The sequence below is a fragment of the Odocoileus virginianus genome, chromosome 29 (genome assembly GCF_023699985.2).
Source record: "Odocoileus virginianus isolate 20LAN1187 ecotype Illinois chromosome 29, Ovbor_1.2, whole genome shotgun sequence".
Classification (NCBI taxonomy): Eukaryota; Metazoa; Chordata; class Mammalia; order Artiodactyla; family Cervidae; genus Odocoileus; species Odocoileus virginianus.
In genome coordinates, this window is record NC_069702.1 from 18,442,707 (window position 1) to 18,464,291 (window position 21,585).

General features: G+C 43.2%; 1 protein-coding gene across 1 annotated transcript in view; it reads left to right on the forward strand.

The window, feature by feature from the left end:
- Positions 1–15,823: 15,823 nt before the first annotated feature.
- LOC110136879 (placenta associated 8) overlaps positions 15,824–21,585 on the forward strand; it is a 31,713-nt gene continuing 25,951 nt past the window's right edge. The window contains exon 1 of the mRNA XM_020892864.2: positions 15,824–15,932. The gene's annotated coding sequence lies outside the window, so the exon portion shown is untranslated. The remainder of the gene's footprint in view (positions 15,933–21,585) is intronic.

The following is a 21,585-nucleotide window of genomic DNA, read 5'->3' on the forward strand; positions in this document are numbered from 1 at the left end:
GCAGCACACCAGGCTTTCCTGTCCTTCATTATCTCCCGGAGCTTGCTCTAATTCATGTTCATTGGTAATGCCATCCAACCATCTCAGCCTCTGTCGCCCCCTTCTCCTCCTGCCTTCAATCTTTCCCAGCATTAGGGTCTTTTCCAATGAAAGCTAGGATTAGAGCTAGTCAGCTCTTGGCATCAGGTGGCAAAAGTACTGGAGCTTCAGCTTCAGCATCAGGACTTCCAGTGAATATTCAGTGTTGATTTCCTGGTGCCCAAGAAAAGTTAATTGCCTTTGTTATCATTCTTGTCATTTGCCAGAAGAAGAAGGAGAAGGAGAAGGAGAAGGAGAAGGAGAAGGAGGAGGAGGAGGAGAAGGAGGAGGAGGAGAAGGAGGAGGAGGAGGAGGAGGAGGAGGAGGAGAAGGAGGAGGAGGAGGAGGAGAAGAAGGAGGAGAAGGAGGAGGAAAAGAAGACTCTATTATCATGGAGCTTAAACGCAAATGTGGTATTATAGAATGAGTAAATAATTTCTAGAACAATTTCTGTACAGGAATGTTTCCCTTTGTACTTTCTCTAGATCTCTGCTCACTGGTTCAGACAGTAGAGTTTGCCTGCAATGCTGGAGACCCGGGTTCAATGCCTGGGTGGGGAAGACGCCCTGAAGAAGGAAATTGCAATCTACTCCAGTACCCCTGTCTGGAAAATCCCATGGACGGAGGAACCTGGCAAGCTACAGTCCATGGGGTTGCAAAGAGTTGGACACGACTGAGCGACTAACACACACGCCCTGCTCACTCCCTGTAAGTCCTCCCATCTCTATTCATTAAAAACAAAAGAAAACAAAGCAGAAATGTCTTGTGAGACTCTCAGATGAGTGATTTCTCTGGAATGGAAGGATTTGCTTTGGCACCACGGGCAAGGGGCCCGTCACTCTATGAAACTGGAGGGAACGCCCCACTCTAGGAGCGCCCACAGTGATAGGCTCCTCTCTGTTCAGCCAATGTCCCCGGAGTGTGTTCTGTGGACACGGGGCATGGCTTCTGCTCTCAAAGCTCAGACAGGAGCCCAGCCTGGTCACGGCTGCCTCGGCCTAAGCTATCTGCACTGCCAGAATTCAAGCAGGTTTTCGAATACAGGATGAAGTTGCGCTGTCTGTAGTTAACCTGCATGAAGACTGCAGAAATCCTGATTTCCCAAACCCCACCTCGAAAGAAAATACTCAGAGGGGTAAGCAGGGCGGGTGGGGGTGGGGAGAGGGAAGCTGCACTTCCAGCACACTTACTGGTGACCTGGAGACACGCCAAAGTGTGAATATTGCTGCTTATTGGGTTAATGGAAGCTTGACTCTGCTCTGTGGTTAGTCTCATATTATCTGTAGGCTTTGCAGGCTAAGTCCCGTTAGTCATATCTGACTCTTTGTGACCCCATGGACTATAGCTCACCAGGCTTCTCTGTTCATGAGATTCTCCAGGCAAGAATATTGGAGTGGGTGCCATGCCCCCCTCCAGGGGGTCTTTGAGACCCAGGGATTGAACCCACGTCTTTTACATCTCCTGCATTGGCAGGCAAGTCCTTTACCACTAGTGTCACCTGTGAAGCCATTCTGTAGGCTTTAACATCTCAGTTTACTCCAATTTCTGAGCTCTTAAGTCTTGGGTATATTACATGAGTGTTCAGTTCAGTTCAGTCACTCAGTTATGTCCAACTCTTTGTGACCCCATGGACTGCAGCACTCCAGGCCTCCCTGTCCATCACCAACTCCCAGAGCTTACTCAAACTCATGTCCATTGAGTCGGTGATGCCATCCAACCATCTCATCCTCTGTCGTCCCCTTCTCCTCCCTCCTTCAATATTTCCCATCATCAGGGTCTTTGCAAATGAGTCCATTCTTTGCATCCGGTGGCCAAAGTATTAGAGTTTCAGCTTCAACATCAGTCCTTCCAATGAATATTCAGGACCAATTTCCTTTAGGATGGGCTGGTTGGATCTCCTTGCTGTCCATGAGTGTTAGTTATGTTTATGACAGCTACTCTGCTTTTGGTTTTTTAAAGCATGTTACTAGATGATAATTTTAAAATGTCACTTCATTCATCAACATCCAAAAAAAGTATTGAGATTTCATTTTTTGCAGATCATAAATATGACTATATTCACCATCATTCCAACTTCTCACATCTTTCTACAAAAAGGAAAAAAATCCTCATAAACAGCTTTGTGCATTGTATTAGTTACCTATTCATGCACAAAATTTTCTTATACTTACTGGTTTAAAACAACAATCATCACGTATTCTACCTCGTGGTTTCTATGAGTCCAGAATTCAGGCAGAATCAACATGAACATTTATCTTTGCTCCATCATATCTGATCTTTAGTTGAAAGACTCTAAGGCCAGGATTTGGGACCATTTGAAGTTCATTTATTCACATATCTGGTGGTTGATGCTGGCTTGTTGACTGAGGGCCTTGTGACTGTTGACTAAGGCACCCACATGTGGCCTCTCTTGGTCTTCATCAAAATATGGTGGGGCTTTCCTGTTAGCTCAGATGATAAAGAATCCTCCTTCAATGCAGGAGACTTGGATTCGATCCCTGGGTTGGGAAGATTCCCTGGAGAAGGGAATGGCTACCCACTCCAGTATTCTTGCTGGGAGAATCCCATGGATAGAGGAGCCTAGCGGGCTATGGGCCATGGGATTGCAAAGAGTTGGAGACGACTTAGTGACTGAACAACAGCAACAACATATCTAGTATTATTACCTCTATTTGAAATTGAAGCACAGATAAGATAATCAACTTCTCTGTCTTCGATTATGAAGTTAGTGAGTAAAGGGTATTTTGGGGCACTCATTCAGGTGTGCAGATATGATTTCATCCAGGCTCGGACTTCAATTCCCTTAGTCTAGTCAATCCTCTCCCATTGGTTCGGTTTTCTCTCTGCATCTCAGAAAAACTGACAGAGTTGTGTGCTGAAGAGTCAACAAACAAGCATTTAAAAAATATACCTGGAGGTTTGATGCATGAGGCAGGGCGCTCAGGGCTGGTGCACTGGGATGACCCTGAGGGATGGGATGGGGAGGGAGGGGGAGGGGGGATCAGGATGGGGACACATGTACACCCCTGGCTGATTCATGTCAATGTATAGCAAAAAGCACTACAATATTGTAAAGTAATTAGCCTCCAATTAAAATAAATAAATTAATTTTTAAAAAAATCCTGGAGACTTACAGTTAAAATCAAGAAACTGGGAAGAGGGTCATCATAAAAAAGTAGAGAGTTCAATGAATTTCTAGACGTAGAGTAGATGAGAAAATGGTAGTTGAAGAAAAACTAGAGGAAGCTATATTCTAGAATGCTTGTCTTCTAAGAAGCTAAAGAGTGGTGGGAAATGCTCTTTCCTATAAAATCTTGAAGGCTGTGTCAGAAATATTGAAAACAATGGGAGATGGAATTAAGACATGCACTGTCATCAGAAGCTATAGCTGAATGAAATAACAAGAGATTTTCCTAGTGCTGAAGGAATGGGTTTTTAGAGTGAAAGGACCCCATGCAGGACCCAGCACAATGAAAGGGGGAATAGCTACAGCTAGACACCTGAAGTTATAAAACTTCAGAAACATAAGCATAAAAAAGAAAATTCTAAAAGCTTGCAAAGACACATTGCTTCCAAGGAATAAGTACTAGACTGACATCTCAGTTACATCAAATAGTAGAAGACCATGGAGCAATGCCTTCAAAATTCCAAAGGATATTTGTAGACAAGAGTGCATATAACATACAAACTTGGCTTTAAAATAATAATAAATGAACACTCATGAATCTTCCACTTCACTGAAGACACTATAAACCAGTTCTTAGGGCACACCTGCCAGCCTCACCATGGTCCTGCTCTTTTTTTCCCCACTAGAGGTAATCTGAATTTTGCACTAATCATTTTCTTGATTTCTATTATAATTTCACCACATACGTGAGTTGGACCATAAGGAAAACTGAGCACCGAAGAATTGATGCTTTTGAACTGTGGTGTTGGAAAAGACTCTTGAGAGCTCCTTGGAAAGCAGTCCTAGGAAGCATGGAAGGACTGATGTTGAAGCTGAAGCTCCAACACTTTGGAGCTGAAGTGAAGATGCACCACCTGATGAGAAGAACTGACTCATTGTAAAAGACCTTGATGCTGGGAAAGACTGAAGGCAGGATGAGAAGGGGACGACAGAGAATGAGATGGTCGGTTGGCATCACCGACTCAGTGGACATGAGTTTGAGCAAGCTCCGGGAGTTGGTGACGGACAGGGAAGCCTGGTGTGCTGCAGCCCATGGGGTCACAAAGAGTCAGACACGACTGAGCGACTGAATTGAACTGATGTGTATTTTGGTGACCGATATAAATTTTGGGTTGGAAATATGTACTATAAAACACACATTCATTTGTGAAATTTCTATAAATATCTTTCTACCATGTGTATCCTCTTGACATGCTTTTTCCATGTGTTTTTGAGCTCACCCATGTGGGTGCTGACTCTGAGGTTTACCTACTTTCACTGCATTATAATATTATTTGTCTCTTAGTACTAAAATGATACTATCTTGCTTTTGGCTAGTTGCCGGGTAGATTTTTATCTATCACTTGACTTTTAAATTCTGTGTATTATGTTCCTGCAAATCTTGATGAGAATGTGTGGCTAGGTTTATCTGTTTATTTTAAACATCTGATCTCATCTTTCTCTGTTCTAATTGAGGTATTTAAAGTGAGTAATACAACTGAGGAAGCGGGGAATCTGCCATCTTATTTTCTGCTTTCTATTTCTCTCTCTTTCTTTTCCTTCTTCTTTCTTGCCTCCTTTGGCTTCTGTCTCTCCTTGCATCTCATTCCTCCTTCATATAGGAATTTTCTTTTAATTTATAATGTGATAATTTATTGCATGTCTTTTCCAGTATTCTGGCCTAGAGAAATCCACGGACTGTATAGTCCATGGGGTCCAAGAGGGACATGACTGTGACTTTCACTTTCACTTCACTTTTTCCCGTAAATAGCTCAATTACATTCTCCATGTATTTAACAGTTCCATCTTGGGCAGCTCGTACCATACAGGGCAAAGCTGCAGTTTCTATTTTTCATTTGTGACTTGTTCCCATTAGAGCAGGTGTTTTCTCTTTTGCTCCATCTCTGGCTTCTTCAACTCACCATGACAAGGCACATATAGCTCAGATGTGTCCATATTGTTTTAAGTACAGACAGAGATATGAAAAATAAAAGATCTGGTCCCTACCCTCGAGGGGCTTAGTATTTAGTTTGGGAAGAGAAGACAAAGATGGATAGAGCAAATGGAAAACAGCCCAGGAGACAAACTAATGAAGTGCTGGCGCAGATGCTGTAGTATCCGCGCTGGTGGGGAGGGGATGGAGCTGTGCATTAGTGGGGTGAGGTTATATGAGGGGGTCCTCTCCTGGCTCACCCACTCATTGACTTGCACCTTCAAGAGGACTTTTCTTCATCTTTTATCCTCGAAGCTCCTGAAGCTTCGATTTCTAAGGGAAATTTATTTCAAATGTAGTTATAAGTCTAATTGAACTATGAGGTATGAAGGAAGAAAAAAAATTTTTTTTTCAGGTGTAGAAAGACTCAGAAAATGAACTTCCCATACTTCCTGTCTTAGGAAGTCCCATTCAGTATGATTGAGTTAAATGAGAGCGTGAACCACGAAAAAGGATGACTTAGAATCTGAAACCTCCTGAGAAGAAATAAAGGAAAGATTTGAGTAAATAGAAACACACTGAAGAACTGATGCTTTTGAACTGTGGTGCTGGAAAAGACTCTCGAGATTCCCTTGGACTGCAAAGAGATTGAACCAATCAATTCTAAAGGAAATCAACCTTGACTATTCATTGAAAGGACTGATGCTGAAGCTGAAGCTCCAATTCTTTGGCCACTTGACTCAAAGAGCTAACTCACTAGAAAAGACCCTGATGCTGGGAAAGATTGAAGGCAGGAGGAGAAGGGGGCGACAGAGGATGAGATGGTTGGATGGCATTACTGACTCAATTGACATGAGTTTGAACAAACTCTGGGAGATGGTGAAGGACAAGGAAGCCTGACAAGCTGCAGTCCATGGGGTCGCAAAGAGTCAACGTGACTTAGCAACTGAACAACAAGAACAAAAGAGAACAACTGGTCCAAATTGGAACAAGAAGATGGAGGGTTTTAAGAAGGAGCCTTCCAGGTACAACAAAATTCCCAAGATTTGAAACTGGCATTGAGAAGGTGATTAAAGTGCATAAGAAATACAGGAATAGAAACTTCAGAGGAAAAAAAATCCTGACTCTTCAGTTAACTAACTCTGTGACTTTTTGCTAGTTGCTTAACTTTTCTGCCTGGCAGTTTCAAAACTCATAATATGAGGTTAATTATAGTCTGTCTTTATAGAACTGTCATGAGAACTAAGTTAGTAATTGCACAGCAACTACAAAAGAGTTCAACAATTAATAAGGGTGCATTAAATGTGTAAAGGAAAATGAAGTTTGGCTCTGCCCTTCAAAAAGTCATATAGTCATAATAATATTAATATTGCTTTTAAAAAAACTATTTAGATACAACAGTTGGGCAATATACACATTTCTTAACTATGGGCACAGAACAGGATGTAAGTTGTATCAGTTTCAAAAATGGAAAAGTAAAAACAGAAAGGACAGAAGCTGGGAAACAGAAATGGGAAGGAAGGCAGGATGGCATGGTTGTGGCATGACTCATCTCACAAAAGGAAAAATTAGGAAATATGGTCACAAGTAGAGAAAAACAAAAAAAAAAGGTCTACATACAGCATTTAAAGTCATGAAGGAAGGACTTTCCTGGTGGTCCAGAGGTTGAGAATCTGCCTGCTGATGCAGGGGTCACAGTTTCAATCCCTGGTCCAGGAAGATTTCACATGCCAAGGGGCAACTAAGCCTGTGTGCCACAACTACTGAGCCCATGTGCCACAACTGCTGAAGTGCATGCGCCCTAGAGCCCGTCCTCCACAACAAGAGGAGCCACCACGATGCCCATGTGCCACAAGAGAAGAGCCCCCACTAGCTGCAACTAGAAAAAACCCGCATGCAGCAAAGAAGATCCACCACATCATCATCATCATCATCATCATCATCATCATCATCATCAGCTCAGCCGCTCAGTCATGTCCTACTCTTTGTGACCCCATGGACTGCAGCATGCCAGGCTTCCCTGTCTCTCAATATCTCCCGGAGTTTGTCCAAGTTCATGTCCATTGAGTCGGTGATGCCATTCAACCATCTCAACCTCTGCTTTCCCCTTCTCCTTTTGCCTTCAATCTTTCCCAGCATCAGGGTCTTTTGAAATGAGTCAGTTCTTTGCATCAGGTGGCCAAAGTATTGGAGTTTCAGCTTCAGCATCAGTCCTTCCAGTGAATATTCAGGACCGATTTCCTTTAGGATGGACTGGTTGGATCTCCTTGCAGTCCAAGGGACTCTCAGGAGTCTTCTCCAATGCCACAGTTCAACCACAGCCATTAATAAATAATTTTAAAATAAAGTTATGAAGGAATTAATGCAGAAATTTAAAATAGTCCTGGTGCTATATCGAGAGTGGAGAGAAGAGGAAAACTGAGAATGTGTAATCCTCCATCATGCAGCAAGCCAGAGATAATGTCTAAAATTATTAACTAAGAAAGAGTAGTATATTTATGAGAGATATGAAGATAAGCCCCAGAAAACTAAAAACAGAAACAAAAAATGATTGAGCTAACATGATTTTGCTCTATGGGACAAGATTGCATCAACTGAAGGGTGGAACAGAAAATTGCTACTTCTCTGGTTATGAAAACCTTCTGTGTTATTTGAAAAAGTTCAGTTATTTGTATGATCTTCACTAGTGACTCAGTGGTAAAGAATCCACCTGCCAATGCAGGAGATGCAGTTTCAATCCCTGGGTCAGGAAGATCCCCTGGAGAAGGAAATGGCACCCCACTCCAGTATTCCTGCATGGAAAATTCCATGGACAGAGGAACCTGGCAGGCTACAGTCCATGGAGTCGCAAAAGATTTGGACACAGCTTAGCCACTGAATAAAAAAAAAGTTCACTTTAAAGAAAAATGAAAATGTTTTTGAAAATATACACTTACAATTTTTCTTGCGACAATTTTGCAGTTGTCAGGTTCTTAAGTGGTTACTATAATTTGCTATCATTAGCATCTGAAATTGTTCTCAAATTCCTTCTTTTTTTCCTTTGGAAAGAAATATGGAATTTGGATATATGTATATGTATGGCTGAGTCCTTTTGCTATTCATGTGACACTATCACATTGTTAACTGGCTATATCCCAATACAAAATAAAAAGATCAAAAGAAAAAAAGATAGAGAATTTTATTCAAGCCAACCTGAGGGTTATAACCCAGATAGTCGTTCTTTCTTTGTTTTCAATACAGTTCCAATACAGTTTCAATACAGTTTGGGGGAGGTTTTTGTTTGTTTGTTTGTTTTTGCTTTTTTTTATGACTCCTTGAAGATTAAATTCCTCTCTGATGCTGGAAGGAGGTTTTGATGTTGAACAAATATTGATAAGTTTGAAGGGGTACAAATTGCTAGCTTTCCCAGTGAATCCTCAAGCTGCAGTCTCTCCAGTTTAATTATTTATTCCTTTGGTCTCTTGATCGAGAACTGGCAGGTTTACACAAAGATTAAAGCTTTCTAAAGCTTCTAGAAGCTTCCACCACAGCTGTCATTTCTCTTATATGCATCAGTTTTCTTTCTTGGTTGAGATGGATAGGAAGTTAAGAAGATTCAAAGAATCAAGGTTTCCTTGATACTGGGAAGGAGGTTCAAGATCTCGCAAGGGTCCTCGGACTCAGTAACACGCTGGGTCTTAGCACATCTGGGCACAAAGGGACACCAGTGAAACCAATCACACAGCTCAGTTCCCGGGTTCCTCCTGAGCCATCACAGAGGCCAAGGATGCACTGGGGCAGTTGTGCCTCCTCTTCAGTGCGCTTCTCCCAAGGGCCAGGCAAGCCTGTGATAAAAGACATTTTCACCTATTTAGATAGAGGGAAGTCATTCTGGCTTATGCAGGAGTTAAGTTGAATTTTATGCTAAGATACCCTCTTTGTGGCCTATCAAGGATACACCGTACATCTGTTTTAATTATTACGGAAAAGGGCTCACTGGCCAGAAGAAAAGAATGTCCATGTGAAAAATACAGATTAAAACGCCTCAGTTTCTGGAATGCCAGTGCCGGTCCTGCTTTGAGGATAAGATTTCCTTCCCAGGTGGCAAGGCCACACCAACTGGCTGTATATGTACTGATCAATGTGGGATGAGTTTTTTTTGAAATCTTGAGGATATGTATGGGTTTCCCTGGTGGCTCAGATGGTAAAGAATCTGCCTGCAGTGTGGGTGACCTGGGTTCTATCCCTGCATTGGGAAGATTCCCTGGAGGAGGGCATGGCAACCCACTCCAGTATTCTCACCTGGAGAATCGCCATGGACAGAGGAGCCTGGTGGGCTATGGTCCACAGGGTCACAAAGAGTCGGACACAACCGAGTGCCTAAGCACCGCACAGATATGTATCCCTAAGAGGGTTTGTTTTTGTTTGTTTGCTTGTTTTCTTTGTTTTTGTTTTTCTTGTCTGAGCTCAGTCTTCTTTGCTGCACAAGGGCTTTCTTTAGTTGTGGGGACTGGGATGGGGGCTGCTCTCTGGTCGGGCTTCTCATTGCAGTGGCTTCTCTTGTTTCAGAGTGTGGGCTTTAGGGCACATGGGCGCAGTAATTTGGCTCACAGGCTTACTTGCCCTGATGCATGTGGGATCTTCTTGGACCAAGGATTAAACCTGTGTCCCCTGCACTAGTGGGCGGATTCTTAACCACTGGCCCACCAGGGAAGTCCCATTTAATGTTCTTTGTTCTGAGAAGATGCAAAACTGTGCTGGAAACCACGTTTTTCTGCAGCAGCGTCTCAAGAGTTCTCTGGGAAACTGACTTCTGGACTAGTCTGTAGTTGGGCTCAAATAACACTCTTTAGGGATTGTTCATTGATTATTTTCATTGACACTGTCCTACCACAGGTCGAATCTTTGCAGCTTCCACTCCAGCGTGTCTGGAGGAATCCCATTGTTTGATATGATTTGTGTCTACCCTGAGCCACACACCCGCTTCCTATTTCAAACAAGGCCAGAACACAGTTAAAAAAAGAGCAAAGATGAAACGAAAAGAGATCACAACATTATCCAAGTCCCTGGTTCTAGACATTTGGAAAAGCTGTTAAAATCCCTGTCTCAGGCTCTTGTTCCTTATGTTCTGCTTGGGGGAAGAGGGGTAAGTAAGTGGGTTCTGTTACCTGCAGCCTATACAAGGCCTCTCCCTAAGGAGAGTTGCTACCTTTCATGAAGAAAGTTGGGTCTGTCTACAAGTCTGCAACCATTGAGTATGGAGACCAGATTCCCCCAAGAAAGGGAGTGTCGTCTTCTAGCTAGAGGACAGACATTTAACATGCAGTTAGAAGCCCCTCAATAAGATACAGGGAAACAAATGTCACAACCTCTTCTATAGCACCTCCTCATTTATCATAAAACGATGTTCTCAATTGCAACCTTCTGGAAATGTATGTCCACCAGATATAAACTGACAGATTGCTGGCATGAGCTGGGGTGAATGTGCATCTAAGCACAGAAATATATTTCCACAGAAACTGAGTTTGTAATATTGATCTTCTCCTCATTGGTACATGTATACAATGGAATATTATTCAGTCATTAAAAAGAATGAAATAATGCCTTTAGCATGAGCTTCCCTGGAAGCTCAGCTGGTAAAGAATCTGCCAGCAATGCCGGAGACCCTGGTTAAATTTCTGGGTCGGGAAAATCCGCTGAAGAAGGAATAGTCTACCCACTGCAGTATTCTTGGATTTCCCTGGTGGCTCAGCTGGTAAAGAATCCATCTGCAATGCAGGAGACCTGGGCTCAATCCCTGGATTGGGAAGATCCCCCGGAGAAGGGAAAGGCTACCCACTCCAGTATTCTGGCCTGGAGAATTCCATGAACTGTATCGTCCATGGGGTCGCAAAGACTGACATGACTGAGCAACTTTCACTAATGCCATTAGCACCAACACGGATGAACCTAGAGAGTGTCATACTGACACTGTCTGAAGTAAGTCAGACAGAGAAGGTGAAATATCGTATGACGTCCCTTAAATGAGACATCTAAAAAGAAATGATACAAATGAACTTACTTACAAAACAGAAAGAGACTCACAGACTTAGAAAACGAACTTATGGTTGCCAGAGGGACAGGAGAGGTTAGGGGCTTTGGGAAGGTCATGTACACACTGCTATATTTGAAATGGATAACCAACAAGACCTATTGTATAGCATGAGAAACTGTGCTCATTGTTATGTGCCAGCCTGGATGGGAGGGAGGTTTGGGGGAGAATGGATACGTGTATATATGTGGCTGGGACCCTTTGCTCTTCACTTGAAACTACCACAACAGTGTTCATTGGCTATGCTGCTGCTGCTAAGTCACGTCAGTCGTGTCCAACTCTGTGTGACACCATAGACGGCAGCCCACCAGGCTCCCCCGTCCCTGGGATTCTCCAGGCAAGAACACTGGAGTGGGTTGCCATTCCTTCTCCAATGCATGAAAGTGAAAAGTGAAAGTGAAGTCGCTCAGTCGTGTCTGACTCCTAGCGACCCCATGGACTGCAGCCCACCAGGCTCCTCCGTCCATGGGATTTTCCAGGCAAGAGTACTGGAGTGGGGTGCCATTGCCTTCTCCATTAATTAGCTATATCCCAATACAAAATTGGTTTTGGTGTTAAAAAAATTAAAATTAAAAAAGTTTTAAATAATAAAAACCTGTTTTGATTTTTAAAAATACATCGTTCTTTTCCTTTAAGTGTGTTGTAAATCATCTGGTCTTTGCTTGTTCATTGTCCTTCCCCAGGAAATAAATAATTATGTGAGCTGGACCCCTCCCTGCGCTGCATTAACTGTGCCGGCCAGTTCCTCCTCAGTCAGAGGTCACAGACTCTTAGTCTTTTCTCCACAGGAAGCTTAATCATTTGTATGCTATAGCTAAAAAACAAGAATTCGTAAACCGAAAAAATCTTTGGCAGCCGTCTTCTTAGGACAAGATATGACTGCTCCTGGAGAGCTGCCATGATTTCTAACAATGTCTGTAACAATGAGGCCAGAGTAAAGCAAAGGAAGCCAGGATTCATTTACACATGCCCTGAGAAAACCCTGAGAAAGAGAAATGCTTTGCCCTCATTCACATCGGAAACTGCTCAATTTTTCTACGAAAATTTTTATATAGTAGCCAATTTTCTGGCTAGAAGAATATGAATTACAGTTTCAAAAGAAACTGGCCCTCTGTTTGCTATGAATAATCGCTCCAATTATTCCAGATGCTGACTAGAAAACGGCATTCAGTACAGAACATAGCTCCAACTGTTTTCTTTTTAAGAACGAAAAAGACTTCTAACTCACAGCTTTTTAAAATTTGACAGATGATTCACATGTAAAATTCACCCTTTTAGAGTACAGTTCAGCGGTTTTGGGGATATTCACAAAATTGTTCAAAGTTGTAGCTATGTGCTAGATGTCAGTTCCTCTCCACATGAGTACAACATAGATAAAAGAAGATAAACCAGAAACTAAAGAGACTGGTTACCTACAGCGGATAGGTAGGAAAAGAAGGTGGGGGGAGGATGGGAATAGGACAGCAGAGATGAAGAGGGAATAACCGTTTTCTGAGTAACCACATCAAAGTGGACAGGAAAGAAAAGAAATAACCTAAGTAACTTTGGAAAACAGTACTTTAACCTGATCCTGTAAAGCTAAAAACAAAACAACTGTACACAACTGTAGTCTAGTTGGTACATTGGTTGCTCACAGAAGTATGGGTTAGCAATTCTGAAAGCATCCTGTGTACATACTAGGAGTGAACAAATAAGCAAATAAATACATTGTAGAAAACAGGAGCTCACTTTTTCATTGTCCGAAAAATAACTTAAAATAAGACAAGGAGGAAAGCTAGAATTAAACCTCATGGAATTGGATTAGAATTAGAAGTATCAGTATGAAGTCATGGTTTTGATCGATAGTGATGGATGTACGTACATGTATACATATTCATTCATGTGTATAAGTAAATATACATACGTCTCTTCTCTTTACTAAAGGACCCTAAAAGCAATGAGAATCCAACAGCTATGAGCTTGCCTAAAATAGATCTTTTTGAAATACCATTCTCCGGTGAAAGAACCCAGGGCTCCTTGAAGAAGAGGTTAATTCCGCATAGATACTGTTCAAACAAGTCAAAGTCATGAAAAACGAGGGAAAGCTGGGGCACTTCTCCAGTTAGTCAACCCAACAGTTGAGACGTTCGCTACAGAGTTTGCTGTATGTTGCTTTGTCAAACAAGACTAGGTTATTGAGCTTGTCACGAACTCTGCCTTCAGACCACTTCTTCTTCTTGGTCTGGCCCCTGGATTTGTTCACTGGGTCTTTGTCTTTCTTGGCTGACTTTCCAGCATCTTTCTTCTTGTTGTCATCCTTGAGTGGCACAGTGAAGCTGAAAGAGCAGACGCTACCTCTGCCACCTTGCTAAGATGTTGGTCAAAAAGGCTAGTCTTCTAATTTTAGAGGTAAGGAAACCAAAGTTTACATTCTGAGCTGACTTCCAGAGGCCTCACAGCTATCAAGGTGCACAACCAGGATTTGATCCACATTAGCTCAGCTACAAACGACGGCTGCTTTTACTACATCACATCCAGCTTCTATATAATTTTTTTTTACATTTGAACTTCTTCTTTTTGAAATAACTTCATAACATTTTGATTTCTGATTCATAATTTAAGCCTTTCAGAAATGAGAGTGGCCAGTCTTTTCATTCCCTCTGAGGTTGTATGGAATGGCAGATCTTCCTCTCTAGAGCAGACTGTAAGGGGAGGGATGCGGTGTAGACCTCAGCAAACAAAGACTAGAGTCCCGGGTCAGCCAATTCCTAGCTGCCCCCTTCTAGCCACTTGACACTGCTGTGACTCAGTTTCCTTGCCAGTTAAATGGAGGTGACAATCACACCTACCTCACAGAATCGTGTGTGTTTGTTCAGCCGCTCAGCCATGTCCAACTCTTTAAGACCCCATGGATGGTAGCCCACCAGGCTCCTCTGTTTATGGGATTCTCCAGGCAAGAATACCGGAGTGGGTTGCCATTTCCTCCTCCGGGGGTTCTTCCCAAGCCAGGGATTGAACCCGCATCTCCTACATCTCCTGCATTGCAGGTGGATTCTTCACCACTGAGCTGCCATACAATTTTACATACAGAATTGTGAGGAAAATTCAATAAATCAACACATGAAAAGCATTTAGAGGACCTCCCTAGTGGTCCAGGGGCCAAGACTCTGTGCTCTCAATGCCGGGGGCCCAGGTTTGATCCCTAATCAGGGAACTAGATCCACACACTGCAACTGAAAGTTCACATGTGTCGACTACAAGTTGTCATTTGCCATCTGCCTCTGCAGGAATTCCTTGTGGCTCAGCTGGTAAAGAATCCGCCCACAATGTGGGAGACCTGGGTGCGATCCCTGGGTTGGGAAGATGCCCTAGAGAAGGGAAAGGCTACCCACTCCAGTATTCTGGCCTAGAGAATTCCATGGGCAGTATAGTCCATGGGGTCACAAAGAGTCAGACACGACTGAGCGACTTTCACTTCACTTCACTTCACTTCTGCAGGAACTAATTTCTATGCTGCCACAGCTCTTGACCTTCCACACACCCTGAAGGGAATTCAGGAATGGGGCACTCTGTGTTCTGGGAAAACTGGCAGAACAGGTCTTCAGAGAGTTAAATATTTTCAGGAACTGATTTTCTGAGCCCAATCCTTGCATCTCCTAATCTCTAGAAAAGCACTAAATCCCTTCATGGGGACATCAGCTCCTTGTGACTAGCAGAAAACTTTTGCAAATGTAAGTGCCTGATTGCATGAACTCCCCCTTCACCAAAGTCACATACATACCGACCGTCCCTCCTGTCACTTTGGAACAGTTTCTCAGCACTATCTGAGGTGCTGTCTCCTGGGCCGTGGTCCTCATTTGGCCCCAAAGAAAACTTAAATAGCAACTCTCATGTTGTGCATCTTTTTAAGTTGACACATATCACAACTAAAGATCCCACATGTGACAGCAAAGACCCAATGCAGCCAAATCCAAAATAAATAAATACTTAATTAAAAAAAAAAAGCATTTAGTACAATGCCTGAAGTATTCCCACATGGCTCAGTGGTAAAGAATCCGCCTGCCAATGCAGGAGACACAGTTTTGATCCCTGGGTGGGGAAGATGCCCTGGAGAAGGAAATGGCAATCCACTACTATATTCTTGCCTGGAGAATCCCATAAACAGAAGAGCCTGGTGGACTACAGTTCATGGGGTTGCGAAGAGTCAGACATGACTTGGCAACTAAATAACAACAACAAGGGAAAACAAATGAGTCCAAAGAGGCAGAAGAAAATTCCCAATAGCTTGTTTTCTCTTAACACTACCTAAGCTTCCCAGTTTAAAAATGGCAATAAATACATACCAAATCTTATTTATTGAGTTAAAGGATAAAATTTAAAAATTGCTAAGTTCTGCCAGAGAGGTAAAATCAATCAAATTATATAATGAATCAAATCTGTTTTCACCTTAAAAAGATATATGAGTGTACTTGATAAAAGGTAGGAGAAGGAACACATTTTTTTAAAAAAAAAGTTTCCGTTTCAAGGAAAAAGAAACTTACTTTGAAAATTATTCTGCCTGGATTTCATTGGCCAGTGAAAAACCGCTGAATATGTACTTTGACTGAAACAAACTGCAGTTGAATACACTTCTTTCCTGTGTCTTTCACTTCTAGTGAGATTCTCTAAGCCACAAGACACAGCTGCCCAGAACCAATTTCTTAATTGTAAGTACTTTGAAATGAAGCATTTCTTTAAAACTTATCTCAGCACTTAAAAAAGAAAGTTCTCTTTAAAAGTATTTGATTTCCTTGTTTCTATTTCTCAAATATAGAGAAATGTTTTTATTTGAGGTTCAGCAGAAGGACCAATGTTTTCTTGTCTAATTGTTTTAATTGTAGTAAATTGATTCATATTTAACATGTGCCAAGCATGTGTGAGATACCACACTTTTCATAAGGTAGTCTTGAATCATTAGATACTGCTTTCAGCAGGAATCATATATTAGGCATTGTGTCTATAATTGGGTCATGAATTTCACTGTTTATTTCATACATAGGTATGTTTACTTGTGCTGGTCTATTGTCTTTGTATTTTGTAAATATTTTGCTTGGTTTTTGAAACTTGGGTTTTGAAACTATTCTGCTTGAAAACAGAAGATGGAATTTTGTAGATTTAGCTAAATCATGAGAATAATGAACGAATGAGAATAAATCTTGAGAATCCTTGAATGTGAATTTTTGGTAAGAAAGTAAGGAAAACACTCTAGAATTCCTCAAACTTAAATTCTAGTGCTTTATTTATATGTGTAAAGAAAGAGACCATTTCTCACTATACATTTGTGAGCTCTCAAGATGAGAAGTTATGAGATGAAAATGCTTTCATCAAAATAAAAAAAAATAAAATGTAACATCAATAAACGCCAGAAAGAAGAGGAAAATGGAAGCTATACATTGTTTAATATTAATGCAATTAGTGTAGTATATTAATACTATTAGAAAGATAAGGAGCTATCCTTTTCAAGATAAGGGGCTGTTCTTAGAAAGATGACGTGTTCCAGATCACCAGCCCAGGTTGAATGCATGAGACAAGTGCTTGGGCCTGGTGCACTGGGAAGACCCAGAGGGATCGGGTGGAGAGGGAGGTGGGAGGGGGGACCGGGACGGGGAATACATGTAAATCCATGGCTAATTCATTTCAATGTATGACAAAAACCACTGCAATGTTGTAAAGTAATTAGCCTCCAACTAATAAAAAAAAAAATGGAAAAAAAAGAAAGAAAGAAAGAAAGATGACGTGTTCCAAAGCTGGAAAAACAGGTTATAAGATTAATTGTGACTATTAATAGGTGAAATGAGGATGTTTAAATGGTGAACCAAATCCTGCAAGGTTTCTGGCCATTGAGGTCATCCCATGAAAGGAGTCTTCTGAAGAAAGGAGTCCCAGTCTCTCTTCCAAGCCTCTCCACCAAGGTCCTCATTGCACTTCCTCCTGCCTCCATTCTACCTTTTCTCCTGAGTGGCCCCGATCAACTCTTTCATCACTCACTCTGCCCTGTGGGGTCAAAGCTGTCAAGAAATGCAACAACCATATAGTCACTCAGTGATGGGCAGAGTTGCTGACCATGGAGAGGGAACTATAGACTCTCTTGAACCCCAGCTAAATCAAAGACAGACACTTCACACACTGGGCACCCAGCAGTGTTTGCTAAAGTGGGTTTGATCTGCCGTTACTCTTGGCTTTTGTTTTCGGCTCTCCCGGGTCTTCACTGCAGCACACGGTCTCTTCCTCGTGGTGTGGAGCATGGACTCCCGTGTGGAGTGCAAAGGGTCAGTAGCTGCAGAGCGTGTGCTTCTTTAGTTGTGGCCCACACACTTATTTTGCCCCATGGCATGTGGGATCCTAGTTCCTTGACCAGGGATCAAACACGGGTGACTCGCATTGGAAGGCGGATTCCTAACCATCAGACCACCAGGGAAGCCCTATATCGGCAGTTATTCTTTTTATTTTTTAAAATTTTATTTATTTATGGCTGGGCTGGGTCTTTATTGCTGCACAGGTTTTCTCTAGTTGTGGCAAGCAGGGGCTACCTTCAAGTCATGGTACACGAGCTTCTCATTCCATTGGCTTCTCTTGAGGAGTTCGAGGGTGCATGGGCTTCCATAGTTGCCACATGGGCTTAGCTGCCCCTTGGCATGTGGAATCTTCCTGGACCAGGGATCAAACCCAGGTCCCCTACATTGACAGGTAGATTCTTAACCACTGGACCACCAGGGAAGTCCTACAGTTATTCTTAACAGAAGAGAAATAAAAACCCCAGAGATGTGGGTTACAAAGTGTCCATGGTAAAGTCACTGATGCCCCATTCTCCTGAGATGCATGGGCACGCAGCCCAGGGGTGAGCGGGGCTAGTTCAGCCTGTGCTCCTTGACCAGATGGAGGCCCTAACATGACTGCATCTGCCTGGAGAAGAGGAAGGCATTTTTTTTCGGATTCTCACCAAGGTGCGTCTATGCAGAAGGGCTACATTACTCTACATGACTGCACCCTACGGCAGATGGGGCAGCAGGCCTGGGGGTTCTCAGTCAGATTCCTGGACCCCAGCCCAGCCCACCTAAATCACAGTCTCCGGAGACAGTGCCCAGGAACCAACATCGTGAACAACCTCTCCAAGCGGCTTTTACACACTGAAGCATTGAAGACCACTGAACGGAGGAGACAGGCTTAGAGAAAAGGTCCCAGAAATTCTTAGAAACATTGCCAGGCACTAAAGTGATTTCGGGGAAGTTGTCTTTTGTTATCTTGCCCTCAACTCCTCCTGTTGATCTTTAACCTTGAGGGGTTACAGTTAAACATTGTCAGGGACTTAATGGTGAAGCAACGAGATTTGCAGTTGTTTGGATGTTTTGTGTTTTTCTTTTACATTTTATTGCAACCTAAAGGATCCCTAGAGTTGTGAAATGCTATTTAAGCCTCAGAGAAGTAAGTGTGTTTGTTTTCTCTCCCACCTGATGACTATCAGAGAGTCGAGTAAGAACTTGAGTAAGTTCTTGAGTAAGAACTCTCATGTGAGAAGATGCAAGATCTTTTTCAGAATAAGCTACATTGGTCAAAAAAGAAGTCTGGATGCTGGTTCTTACTGCTGTTTGTGCTGAGCCAGGCTGGATGGAGCAAGCTTCCCCAAGGCGATAGGAAACCTTCCCGAGAAATGAAATTTGAAACCTCCTGGGGCCTCCATTCTCTGCTTGGGTCTCTGTGCTGAAGTCCACAGGCGCACCTGGGGCCCCACCATTTTTCATATTCAAGAGAGGAAGTCAAAAAAAGTGAAAGAAACAGAAACCAACCAAAGCTTTGACTTTGGGACAAAAAACTGTTTAGGCCCCTACACTGAGGAGGTAAACTTTCCAACAAACTAACTGGCGGAAAGCACACAGCTGCTGGCTACAAAATATCCAGATTACCGTTGGTGGACTTCAAAAGCACTCAGAGGATGCTCCAGTCTCTGCTTTCAGGGTTAACAGCAGCCAATCTGAATACACAAATACGTAAAGTATGTACTGAGTGAAGGCAGTCAAGGAAAGGAAAGGATGGCTAGGTAACTGCAGGCAAGTCTTTATTCTGAAATCTCCAGAAAATTATAATGAAATATCCATATAATTATATTAAAAATCACGGCATAAGTTTTCCCCATGGCTCAATGGTAAAGAATCCACCTGCAAAGCAGGAGACACAGGAAACGCAGCTTCAGTCCCTGGGTCGGGAAGATCCCTTGGAGGAGAAAATGGCAACCCACTCCAGTATTCTTGCCTGGAAAATTCCATGGACAGAGGAGCCTGGTGGGCTGCAGTCCACAGGGTCACAAAGAGTCAGACACAACTGAGCATGAATCAGTCAAACAAACAAACAAACCTATTTTTCCTGAGAGAGATCATGGGAAGCATATCAATTCATTCATTCATTCTTGAATTTTGTGAAATTCATGAATGCCAGCTGTTTCCAGGCATTGGGTAGGGTCTAAGGAGAAAAACATTCAGACGGCTATAGGATAATCGGTGCAAACCTATACATTATTTTTGGCCATTGCATTTTCTTTTTGTTTCCAAAATGGGTATTTCTTGCTTTGATTATAAAAGGAATAATTGCTAATTGTAAAATAAAGCTTTTTTCAGACAATGTACAAAATTATAAAGGTAGTTAAAAATATCTATCAGCCAGCAACCTAGTGATAACCCCACTCTCTTCTCGGTTCTCCGCTCTAAAAAGAGGAAATGTGCAACATTTTGTATAGCCTTTCCTGGTTGTTTTGTTTTGATATTTGAGGATAAAAAGGAAAGGTCAAAGAAAGTTCAAACATACTTTTTTTAAAACAAGCATTTCCTGCAATGCCCCTTCTTCCCAAGGCCCAGATACGGTAAGCCATCACTCAAAATGATGTTTTCTGTCATGTGAGTACTGAGGTTTGGAATGTGGGCTGACAGGCAGTCTAAGGAGTTCTGGAAAGAACTGCCACTGCTTAAGTGGTTTCCAGGGATGAGCGCTAGGCTGTGTCTGATGCACTCCAGCTGACACATTGAGACTAGTACCAGGCGTGTTAATGGGCACCTACTGTGTGCCAGGCCCTCCACTGAGCTCTGGAGATACCTTAGCAAACAAAGCCCACAAATATTCCCTGCCCTGGTAGAGCTTACATGCAGGATTGGGAGCTTCCTTTTCCTAAAATCAAGACAATTATTGTTTAAAAAAAAAAAAGGTGTGCAACAGAAATGGCATGACTGCAATTTGTTTACTTTCTTTGTCATGAATCCACAGAAGGAATCTGTTTTGAAAGCTGTGATTGCTTGTTATTAAAAAAAAAAAAAGACATGTGCGCAGGAAGTAGCATCTGAGGCCAGCCTGTGTGCGCTGCGTTAAGTCGCTTCAGTCATGCATGACTCTTTGCCACCCCATGAGCCATAGCTTGCCTGGCTCCTCTGTCCATGGGATTCTCCAGGCAAGAATACTGGAGTGGGTTGCCATGCCCTCCTCCAGGGGATCTTCCTTACCTAGGAATCAAATCTGGGTCTTCTGTATTGGCAGGCGGGTTCTTTACCAAAGTCATGCCACCTGGGAAGCCAGCTTAAGGGGTGCTAAAGTCAGCAGGGCCAGGAGTAGGGTGCTGGTGATGATATTTCTGTCTTATTTCCTGATCAGAAGAGAGCTGATCAGTCCACTCATCTGATGAAAACTTTTAAAAAGGTATTATAAATGCCAGGTGAGGCTGGGTGGCTCCTGCGGACAGAGCGACAAGGGGCCACGAGGGAGTGGGGCCCCAATCTGTCTCTGGGACAGGGACCAGCCCGGGTCCTGGCCTCGATACCCTCCCCCGCGGCCCCGAAGGTGCAGCCGCCTGGAGCCAGCCTGGCCCTGATCGCCTCTGACCCTGCGCTCCGGCTCACCGTTGGCTGCCCACGGGACAAAAAGGTCAAGGTCGCGCCCCAGCAGAGGAGAAAGGCGTGTGCACAACCCACATCCTGGAGGGCCGAATGTGGATGCCAGTCAACACCGCACGCCGCGGGCACTCTCCACCGTGAGAGGCGAGCAGTCACCCACGGGAGAACCCCACCTCGCCCTCCCTACCCGCGGAGACCACACCTCCCCCGGGCACTGGAAATGCAGGCAAGGAGCTCTCAGCCCTAAAGGGCAAACCCGAGGCTGTTGATGGGCAGTGATGGTTTGATAACTGGTTCAGCCTAACGCGGACCTACCCCTCGGCGCACACACTGTCCTGCCCTTGTCCCGGCCCCCCTTGACCCTCCTCCCTGCAAGGGAGCCAGAGCCCAGGCAGAGAGGCAAGTTCACTTGTTCCCTCGCTTGATGAACCTGCCCTTGAAGACAGACACC